The sequence below is a fragment of the Amblyomma maculatum genome, chromosome 3 (genome assembly GCF_055883805.1).
Source record: "Amblyomma maculatum isolate TAMU_Amacu chromosome 3, ASM5588380v1, whole genome shotgun sequence".
Classification (NCBI taxonomy): Eukaryota; Metazoa; Arthropoda; class Arachnida; order Ixodida; family Ixodidae; genus Amblyomma; species Amblyomma maculatum.
The window spans coordinates 212,543,167-212,554,886 of NC_139346.1; positions in this window are offsets into that span (position 1 = coordinate 212,543,167).

Here is an 11,720-nt window from a genome sequence, read left to right on the forward strand (position 1 = left end):
AATAAAGCTGGACAAAGGTGATAGCTCGGCAAGAAAAATGCCCTCCGGAGAACTTGCGAAGACATGCTGAAGTTGAGTACGGGAATGTAGGTGAGGTTATTCGCAACGTGTACAATGTTATGAGGTAGGACGATGTTGCGCTGTAGAGTGACGTCGGTGATGGGGTTGACAACGTAGTCGCCGTCAGGAAGGGAAGGAAAGGGTGACATGGGCACGTATATTGCCGCCTCGGGAGGTAGGCGAGTAAATGTACTGGAGCGAAGACGAGGCTGGGAATGGTCAGCACTAGGGTCGTGAACACAATGGGGCATGGCTAGGCGTAGAAGTCCGGGGAAACAGTCAATGAGAGCGGAATGGGCTGTTAAAACGTCTAGGCCTAAGATGACCTCTTGAGGACAAGTAGTAAGGACGGCGAAGAGCACAGGGACGTGGTGGCCGGCGATGCTAACACGCGCAGTGCACATTCCGATGATGGTAGCAGTGTTGCCATCAGCAACACGAACTGTGTATATATATATATATATATATATATATATATATATATATATATATATATATATATATATATATATATATATATATACGCCGCGTAGCGGCGCACTGAGAAGCAGTAGAAGCAGCAGAAGAAGAAGCGGAGGAAGCGAGGCGCGCAGACTGTTCCGGGTTTTTCTGAGCCGTGTGCGTCGGTCCGTTACATTTGGTGCTAGGCGCTGGGTAAAGACGTTCTGGATCCGCCAGTACCTCTTCGCAGCCGACGTGTAGCAAGTTTACCAGCTTTATCTCCTCAACAGTACATTTTAATGGCTACCACCCGCACGACGCAAACTCATGAACAGCGACCTGAAGAGACGACGGCCTTCCCCACCAGCGAGAGCCGCGTACGTTCCACGGTGAGCCCGAAGATGACGTTGAGGAATGGCTCCGACATTACGAAAGATGCAGCAAGTACAACCGCTGGAATTCGATCGCACGTCTGCACAATGTTGTTTTCCTCGCTGGCACGGCTCTGACGTAGTTTGATAACCACGAAGAAATCCTGACGACCTGGGACCGATTTGTTGAAGAAATTACGAAGTCCTTCGGGGATACCCTTGCGAAGAAGGAATGCACTGAGCATCAGCTTTCCCGGAGAGCCCAGCTGCCCGGTGAGACATGCACACGTTATATCGAAGAAATATTGAAACTTTGTCGCATTGTGACCGGCAGATGTCAGAAGAAGACAAGGTAGGGCACCTTCTCAAGGGGATTGCTGAGGATGTGTACAACTTCCTTATTTCGCGGGACACCCTTGCCACAGTTGCAGATGTCATCAAGCAGTGCCGGGAATTTCAGGCGTTAAAGGCACGTCGCATAGCACCCAAATTTGGCCGTCTTTCAAATGTGACAACTGTTGCCGGTATCGACATTCCGGAGGCTGAAGACATCGCTTCTATGGTCAGGAGGATTATACGCGAGGAGCTGGATATTCAGCGGCAACGTACAAATTTCTATCTACCCTACCACCCGACATCGAGGTCCGTATGGGAACAACGCACGCCATGGGCTGCACAAAATAACGGCCAACCATCTTACAACAACGGCGTGGAGCGGACCCTGCAACCAACATCGCACCCTTATTTTCAGCAGCGTTCAGCCCATCCGGATGAAGTGCCTCGTGGTGCTCCTCGTCGCGCTTCTGTCGCCCCATCTCGGCCTCCAAGGGATCCTGAAGTGAACTACCAGAGCCGTCAGTCACCCGCATGTTACGGCTGTGGGGGCAGCGGACACATCTTCCGCTTTTGCCCGCGTCGTCAATTTACCCGACCCCCTGTCCAACGAGCACCGCGCTTCACGAATGGTGCCCAGTGGGAGCAGCAGCCACCCGCTACCTTCTATCGGCCCTCTTCCCCTCAACGCCACGCAAGGAATGACTCCTCTGTGTCCGATCGCAGCATCACTCCCCCACCGAAGCGACAACCCCGTTCGCCATCCCCACGTCGCCGCTTTGTTTCTCCCCGCTGGGAAACTAGGTGGTGCGACCGATGGAGGTAAGGTCGCCGGACGGTCAATTTCACGCATACCTCTACCTATCGTCATGCTAAAGAACAAAGTGTCAGTGTGTGTAGACAATGTTAAAACGGATGCTTTGGTTGACACTGGTGCCGCTGTGTCAGTTCTGAGCCTTTCATTTAAGAACCGCCTTCGACAGAAAGTTATGTTCGTGTGGGACAAAAACACTACGTTTTGTGGAGTTGGGGGTGAAACTTTAGTTCCGGTTGGCCTGTGCTCAGTTTCAGTTGTAATTGGTGACGAGTGCTATAGGACAGAATTCGTTGTATTGAGACGTACCACGCATGACATTATCTTGGGTGTTGACTTTTTGCGCGAGTGTGGTGCGACTTCAGACTTTAGTGCCGGTGAAATTTGTTTGCCGCCGAACATTATCCCCGCATTAGTAGATAACATGTCTCAGAGTCATCAAGGAGTTCTCGCCTTGAAGGAAGATGTGCTGCTGCCTGCGATGACGGCGACGTTTCTCCCAGTGAAGTCATCTGAATCCTTCATGGGTAAACATTCAATAGTCGGCGAGCCAGATGTCTCGAATGGAGTGAAAAAAAAAATATTTTGGTGCCACGCTCCGTCGTGGAGGCGGAGGATGGTCACGCATACCTCTGGGCTGTAAACGTGTCAGAAGAGCCTGTTCGTCTTCCTTATGGTTTGACACTCGCGAGATTTGAGAATTATGTGACTCATACCGTTGGAATTATTTCCGATTGCAGGAGAGGCGCGAAAGACAAGTCTGAATATTGTGCTGAGTTTGAGGGCATGGTCAACAAATCGCTCCCATCTAGTGAACGTCGTATTCTGCAAGACATTTTGACAACTAATGCCCAAGTGTTCGACTTTGCCTCAAATGGATCGGGTAGCCATTTCCCAGCTTCTCGGCTACAGCACAAAATTAACACAGGAAGCGCACCCCCTAATCGCCAAAAACCTTACAGAGTCTCCCCGGCAGAGCGCAAGATAGTTCAAAAACAGGTGGACGAAATGCTGCACAAAGGAATCATCCCAGAATCTTCCAGTCCGTGGGCCGCACCTGTGATCCTGGTGCGAAAAAAAGACAATTCTTGGCGATTTTTTGTAGACTACCGTCGTTTGAATGCGGTAACAAAGAAAGACGTATACCCGTTACCTCGAATTGATGATGCTGTCGACTGTCTACATTCGGCGTCATATTTCTCCTCTGTTGATTTGCGATCTGGTTATTGGCAAATTCCTCTACATCCATCCGGCCGTGAGAAGACTGCTTTTGTAACACCAGATGGTTTATACGAATTTAATGTAATGCCCTTTGGATTATGCAACGCTCCCGCGACGTTCGAGTGATTTATGGACACTATCCTTCGTGGCCTCAAATGGTAAATATGCACGTGTTACTTTGATGATGTTATAATTTTTGGAAAGACCTTCCAAGAGCACAATGAGAGGCTCCATAAAATTCTTAAATGCATTGGCAAAGCGGGCCTCATTTTGAATTCGAGGAAGTTCCATTTTGGAGAGCGACAAACTTCAGTTCTTGGGTTCCTCGTCAACGAGGATGGTATCAGGCCGGATCCGCAGAAGATTGCTGCAGTACGCGACTTCGAAACTCCACGCACCCTGAAAAGTCTTCGGAGCTTTCTTGGCCTCTCTTCTTATTTTCGTCGCTTCATTGCTGGTTTTGCGCAACTTGCCCACCCCCTTACTTCTCTACTGCACAAGGATTCGCAATTTGTGTAGACCCCAGAGTGCGAATCCTCTTTCAATCGGCTCAAGTCTTCTCTAACTTCAGCACCACTGCTGCGCCACTTCGACCCTTCTGCTGTGACTGAGGTCCACACTGACGCCAGTGGCGTCGGTCTTGGGCCGGTGCTTGTGCAGCTGCATAGTGGGGCTGAACACGTTGTTGCATATGCCAGCCGCACGTTGACAAAATGTGAACGGAACTACACATTTACCGAATTGGAGTGCCTCGCCGTTGTGTTCGCTGTGCACAAGTTCCGACCATACGTATATGGACGCTACTTCACCATAATTATTGACCACCATTCGCTATGCTGGCTCATCGGACTTCGCGATCCATCTGGTCGTCTGGCGCGCTGGGCATTACGCCTGCAAGAATACAGCTTTGGTGTCGTGTACAAGAGTGGACGACGTCACAGTGATGCAGACTGCTTGTCGCGGCACCCATTGCCGACTTCCGTTATTGATGAAGACGGCTTCGACGGGCGTTTAGCCTCAATCGCATCGACGTTTCCTAGTATGGCGACCTTTATGCGAGAACAACGCAACGACCGGTCACTACAGCCTCTTATACAAGAGGCAGAAGGAAGAGCAGAGTCAACGCAGTTTACTATCGAAGATGCTGTTTTGTTCAAGAAGAACTAGTCAGTTGACGGTACTGCCCTCCTTTTGGTCGTCCCAAAAAGTCTCCGTGCACAAGTTTTGCATGCCATGGGCGATATTACCTTTGGACATCTAGGCTTCTGTCGTACCCTGCACCGAATTCGCCAGCGTTTTTATTGGCCACAAATTTATAAGACCACCAAGCAATACGTTGCGACATGTGAAAAATGCCAACGACTTAAGGCACGCACCACCACGCTGGCCGGACCTTTACAACCCGTCAAGCCACCTACCTCACCTTTTGAAAAGATTGGAATTGACCTGCTCGGTCCTTTTCCAAACTGTGGAGGGCTACCGCTGGGTTATCGTCTGCGTTGACTACCTTACCAGATACGCGGAGACCGCTGCTCTCGCTACCGCAAAAGCTGCTGATGTTTCGTCGTTTCTTTTACATTCCGTTATTCTTCGCCATGGCGCACCCCGTGTTATTATAAGTGATCGTGGTCGGCAATTCACTGCTGATGTCGTGAAAGAAATGCTCCGACTTTGCGGTTCACACTACCGACACTCGACACCGTATCATCCGCAGACCAACGGTCTCACCGAGCGCACCAACCGCACCTTGACAACCATGCTGTCCATGTACGTCTCGTCTGACCATTGCAACTGGGATTCAGTGCTACTGTATGTGACGTACGCTTATAACACTGCAAATCATGAAGTTACCGGCTATTCTCCTTTCTATTTACTCTATGTAAGAACTCCCCACGTTTTCTTAGACACCATCTTCCCATTTTCCCCAACGACGATGCGTCTGTTTCCCAGATACTATGCCGTGCCGAAGAAGCCCGTCGTATAGCCTGCTTACGCACACTGGCTTCTCAAAACCGCTCGAAAGAACTCTACGATCTGCATCATCGTGCAGTTGCTTACTACCCTGGAGACTACGCCTGGCTTTGGACGCCTATTCGCAAGCGAGGATTATATGAGAAGTTCCTCTGCAAGTACGATGGTCCCTTCGTAGTGTTGGACCGCCTGAATGACGTGAATTACGTTATCGCCAAAGTCACGACGGATAACCGCCGATCCCGCAAGACACAAGTTGTTCTCGTGGCTCGCATGAAGCGCTGCCATCTTCGATCTACTTAATTTTCTCGAGGACGAGAATCGTTTGCCCGGGGGAATTGTTACGCCGCGTAGCGGCGCACTGAGAAGCAGTAGAAGCAGCAGAAGAAGAAGCGGAGGAAGCGAGGCCCGCAGACTGTTCCGGGTTTTTCTGAGCCGTGTGCGTCCATCCACCTGTATTAAAACCATATATATATATATATATGCGAAGATACAATGGAGCCCCGCCGGGGTGGCGCAGTGGTTACGGCGCTTGACTAACTACTGTTCCTAAGAATGCGGGATCGAATCCCGGCCTCGGCGGCCGCTTTTCGATGGAGGCGAAAAGCAAGGCGTCCGTGTGCTGTGCGATGTCAGTGCACGTTAAAGAACCCCAGGTGGTCGAAATTTCCGGACTCCTTCACTACGGCGTCTCTTATAGCCTGAGTCGCTTTCGGACGTTAAACCCCACAAACGAAACGAACGAACGATACAATGGAATATTACAAATGAGAAGATTTAGCTTGATAAGGAAAAAAAATTACCACTGGAAATAAACTTCACTACATGTATGCACGAAACCTCGCAACACGATATTCAAATATACGCATAAGTCTCCAATAAATCTATGCAACTAAGCAAAGTCACTGTATATAATGCATCAAACAAGGCAAATAAATATGCTGCGCAATCTCACATAGTAAACTTTAGGCACAGAAAGACAGACGATTCGACGAGCGTTGTTAAGAAAGTAAGGAGTAACATTTTCGGACCGCAAGAACTGAACATACAGACAAAATTCAGCAATAAACGCAAAGTTTAAAAAGTGATAACCATCAGAAAACAACTTTAAAACAATACTAAACAGATAATTTATGGTGAAGTATATAAATTTTTGTAGGACAAATGTATTACTGGAGCTTAGCACTAGTTTTACAAAATATTTATGTACTCTATCACAACGTTCGCACCCCTAGTTGTTTTCAAAACACCGCTTATTCGAACGCAAAGACAAGAAATTGTCAGTCAGTCATGAGTGGCATTTCGAGTTGCGAAGCTGTCAGTCTTTTTTTGTTTATAATAACCAAAATAAGTAATCGAAATTATTTGCCTACCTTATAAATGACTTAATGGCCAAATGGTGTGGTTTCAAGAGTTGTGGAGCATGTTTAGAAAAAAAAAAAAAAACTGACAATTTCACCGGAAAGGCGAAGCAATGAGCGCGATAGCAACATATTGGAGAGCTAACTCAACAAGCATGGCAGCATTCGCGCATGAACATAAACACATCATATTCCACGACCGCGGACACTCGCTGTGAAACGCACGGTTGAGCAAGCTTGGACGCAGCAGCAGCTACCTTCGTGCTGCCACTCGCTTCAACGCGAACGGCTATAGCCAGAAAGTATTCAATGGGCTGCTAGGCAGAATCCACTCGGCCAGAGAAAACGAACGCGAACCGAAATGCGCCGCGCGATGGTCGGGCAACACAAGAAAAACGCATGCGCTCTGGCTGGCCTTGCCAGCCCGGATAGCGAGAACAAGAAAATTGAGAAGTGGTCTCAATGTGTCCTCTCGCATACAAGTCAAAGTAGAAAAAATAAATAAGAACGCAGTTACCTTTGCTGGCTTCAGTGTCGTGACATGAAGCTTTGGTGCAGGCGATAAAAATGTTGATATTATTTTCTGTGAAATGGCAGAAGTGCATGAACACGGCGCTCATTCGACCTCGCTGCGTGCTGTTGAAGGGGGGCGCCGTTGGTTCGCCTGGGATGTCTCTCGCCGGGCCGAGGTTCCCGGGTCCTGGTTCAGAAGGCTGCTGCTGCGCAGTGAGGATGAGAAGAGATGGGCTTCGAGGTGGAGTAGATGATGTGATCGGGGTTCGCGGGCCTAGACTTCATCGTAGTAGAAGGAGTAGGAGCAGCCAGGAAGTAGAGGCGAATAAATGCTTTATACAACTCTTTACATGATGAAATATGTACAAGTTGAAGGACGATGGAGGAGCTCTTGGCGGAGACAATTTCCGCCGTTCAAATATGATCGGATATCCCGACCTCCCTAGCTGGGAAACAAAGTTCAATCTGTACAGTCCAATGAGCGAAGCACTAGCAAGGACTTGAGATGCCGCCCACTGCCGAGGGTGGTGCTTGAGCCTCCTCGCACATTTTTCGGTAGCGCGGGTATACCAGGGGTATGGCGAGGGCTAGCTTCTACGATGTCGATCTGGGCGCCAAGAGTGCCGCCACGACATAGGCCGGCATAACCCGCTTCCAGTATTCCCGCCCCAAGAATACCCCAAAGACCTCATCATCATCATGTCGATGACGATCTTCTGGCAGTGGAAATTTTCACCAAGGCGAAGCAGCTGGAGAAGTCGTCCGTTGGCAGAGGTCATACCCTGGCGTTACTTCTCAGAAGGTCGACCGCCTGCCTCGAGAAATTGGCGAGCAGGGTCAGTGCTGATCGGCGACGCGCCTCCGAACCTTTCAACAAAAGGTCAGGTTCCCGTTGTCGCCACTGTGGGCGCCAAGGGGGATTAAGGTCTAAAAGGGCAGCTCGTCTCCGTCCCGAAAGGGGGAAGGGTGGGGGTGGGGGGGGAAGCTTTGGCGCCGCAGAAGGAGACAAAGGATCACTCCGTCGCCGTCGGCGCCGCTTCGATGCCTTTGGTCGCGGTCGCTCACTGGCGTCCACTAGATGGTGGTGGTAGTGGTTGATTTATTTATTTATTTAATCAAAAAGAAGGAAAAGAGTATTGCCGGCCGCGGCAACTGCTATCTAAAAAACTGAAGCACTTGAGCTGCGGCCGGCGGGAAGGAAAAGGGGATAGGGAGAGGATAGCGAGGGGAAGTAGAGAGGGGAGCGATAGGAAGAAAGGACAGGGGGAGCTTTTCGTTTCTGTTTTCAACTGCTGGAGAATCTGCGCGAACCTCGGCTGGAACCGAAACGGAGCTGCGCAGCGACGTAGGGAAAACGACAAGGTGCAATAAAAAAAAAAAGCGCCGAACCGGAAAATGATATTGTAGACAAAATCCAGAATGCTTTCCAGCGTCGGTGGTTGTTTTGGTAGACGGTGCATGACAGCACGAAAACAATTCGGGGGGGGGGGGGGGGGGGGGGGGGGCTTTGGGGCTTCAGCCCCCCCCCCCCCCCCCCCCCCCCCCCCCCCCGCCGCTGGTACTGGGAGGCGGTTTCGACAATAGCGGGAAATATGCCCAGCCAGACCGCAAATGTAGCAAATTGGCCGGTTACCTGTCGCGCGCCAGGGATTGCGTGGTCTTGAGGCCGGTCGAAAATAGGGTGCTGGCGCTTGCACAGGCACTGACGGTAGAGTGTAAGTTGCCGGTCAAGGTCGTGCAGCCATTTCGGCGTAAGTCAAAGGACCGGCTACAGGCCTTGGGATGACATCGTCATAGGTGCAGCGACAGGTCTTGGAACAGTGTTGGTGTAAGTCAGAGGAGAAGCAGCGACAACTGATGGCGGATGGACAGCTGGAAGCGTCTCAGAAACCGGTTCCTGGGTAGCCTGCCGCAACGCCGGTGCCAAATGGTCTGGCTGCCCTTGAGGGCTAGGAAGCAGGGAAAGCTGACGCGCCACCTCTTCACGAATAAATTCTTTTTCTGCAGTAACGATGGGTTATCTGCTGCAGGCGTCAGTCCGGGAAGCGATTCAGCCTGTATTCGGGGCTGACGCGTCAACACCCTCTACTTGCGCAGCTCTGACAGAGCATGAAGACTTCATTAACGGTACGCAAGTCGCGCGCTGACATCTGATAGGTGTCATCGCCAATACCCTTCAAGACATGTTTGATCTTTGCAGCCTGACATATTGGCGTCCACACGTTTGCACAGGTCGACTTCTTCGATATAGCTTGTAAAACTTTCGCCAACCTGCTGCATCCGTTCACGTAAGCGCTGATCGGCGCGCAATTTCCTGACAGCCGGGCGACCAAAGACTTCGCCGAGCGTCGTTTTAAATGAAGCCCACGTACGGAAGTCGCTTTCATAGTTACGGTTCCACAAGTTTGCCACGCCGGTGAGGTAAAATATTACGTTGTTCAACAGTTTCATCGCCCAATTTATTGTAGAGGCTCACCCGCTCGTAAGTTAGCCAATCTTTGACATCGTGCTCATCGGTCCCGCTGGCGAAGGGAGCCAGCGCAGATGACAGTTGGACATGCCTGCATACATTGATGCTGGATGTCGTTTGGCATAGCAGGTGTAGGAAGGGTGCGGCTACGGATCTCCAAGACCGACGTTTTTAACCCGCGACTCCAGCAAATGTAGGATAGGGGTTTATTGAGGTACTGGGACGCTCAGGAACAGTCTGCGTACGAGCAGGTCAGGTCCATGGATTGGATTGACCCTCTATCGGTGGATAGAGGGTCAATCCACGCACCGATAGCGATGTCGCTGGCGACAGCGCACGGAAGCTTCTTCTTTATCTTCGCATGTACATCTTTATCCTTACATTTTTTTTCTCTAAATTACGTTTATTTTATTTTGCCCGTCGAGCTCCTTTTCTTTTATTTTAAATTGGTTTGAGCCCGGAAAAGCTCTGCTGGTCTGGGCTTCCTTTCTCGTTCTTTTACATTCTTTTTCTATGTTCTGAAAGGATCAATAAAATGTAAAAAAGAAAAAAAAAGTGTGACGCAATTCCAGATGCCTCGATGCGCGCGCCCATCGAGGCACCCTAGCCCATCGTTTATATCTGTAAACGTTGCCCTAGCTACAGTGGCTAGAATACCCTAGCCAAGAGGCTTTAGCCGCACGGCGTCCGCCAGCTGCAGTGGTTGCTAGGCAACGGCTCAAGGTCGGTTTCTATGCCTCCCCGGAGCACCGTCACAGCGAAATCGAAAGTTCGTGGCCACCGTAGCTTTTGCTAAAAAGAACAAGTTTAAACAAACCCAGGCGCAGTTCCTTTCGTCGGTCCGCTATCCGAGCCAGGACGCATGCTCAAGGTCGCTCCGAGTGATGACGTTCGCGTCACTGGGCACGCGGAGCGCAATAATAGAGAGATTTAGCTTACCGTGATTCGCGATTCGTCACCGTGACCCTCTACCGCGTGTGGGTCACAAGCTGATTGGTCCCGACGCGGGAGGTCTGTTTATGTGCCGACATCTAGGGAAGCCTACATGTTGCGCCGCAACGCCCCGCGGCAGATGTAGGCTCCCTACCGTTGGATGGATGGAATATAGGAGCGTCCCCTTTGAAACGGGTGGTAGCAGTTGCCATCGTGCTCATCTCCCTCTCCCCTATATCTTATTTTTTTTTTAAATTGGTTAACTATACCATCATTGTATTTATTGAATTTTCGTTTCCACATTACTAACATTGTCACTTTTTGCTTTCAAGCCACCAATCTTCCAATCGTTTTTTGCTAGCGTCCACCTCAGGTTCATTCACCCGGCCACTGGTATCTCTAAACCCCAGAGCTTCAGGAAGAGTGACTGTGCCTGCATCGACTTCCGAATGGATACCATTACATTCGAGTATAATATGGTCAATTGTTTCAGTGGAGTTACCACATACATCCAGTATATGGCACCATCTATCGGCGTAAAGGGGGCCTGGGCACGCGTAACTCTAGGCACGCGCAGTGGAATGCTCGGTGGCAGATCATGGTAGCGGTAAACTAAGTCTCTAATAGAGAGTTTTAGTTTACCGTGATCCGCCACCGCTCATTCCACTGCGCATGCCCAGATCCCACTCGACGCCGATAGATGGCGCCACATACTAGATGCCGGCACGCTTCAGGACCAATCAGCTTTGCCCCCAGGCCACGCGCGGTAGACTGTCACGGCGGCGGATCGCGGATCACTGTGAGCTAAATTTCTCTAATGACGCGCGCGTGTGGGCAATCCTCGATCCGACCCGCTTGTTGGAGCCCAGCTTAAAACAACGCAGCACTGACCTGGCATTGCAGCAACACACAAGGCCAGTCATTACCTATCAAACACAGCCTCCCCCCGTCAGACCTCTGCTGCACGGAAGCTAATGGTAGCCGCCGAAGCTGGCCAGACATGGCGCCAGCGACTGCGACAGAACAAAAACGGGTGTCGCCATGGCAATTCGGTGCTTCGACCACTGGGATGATTCGCTATACCAGGGCGCGGCAGAGGTGCGAGGAGGCGGCAAAGTTTAATCACAGTCGCTGCACTTTGCTTGATCAAGGGGCTTCAGTAGTAAACGTAGGCAGTTGCAGAGCATTTTTAGTAAATATTATTAGACGTCTCGTTTACGTTTTCTGGGTCA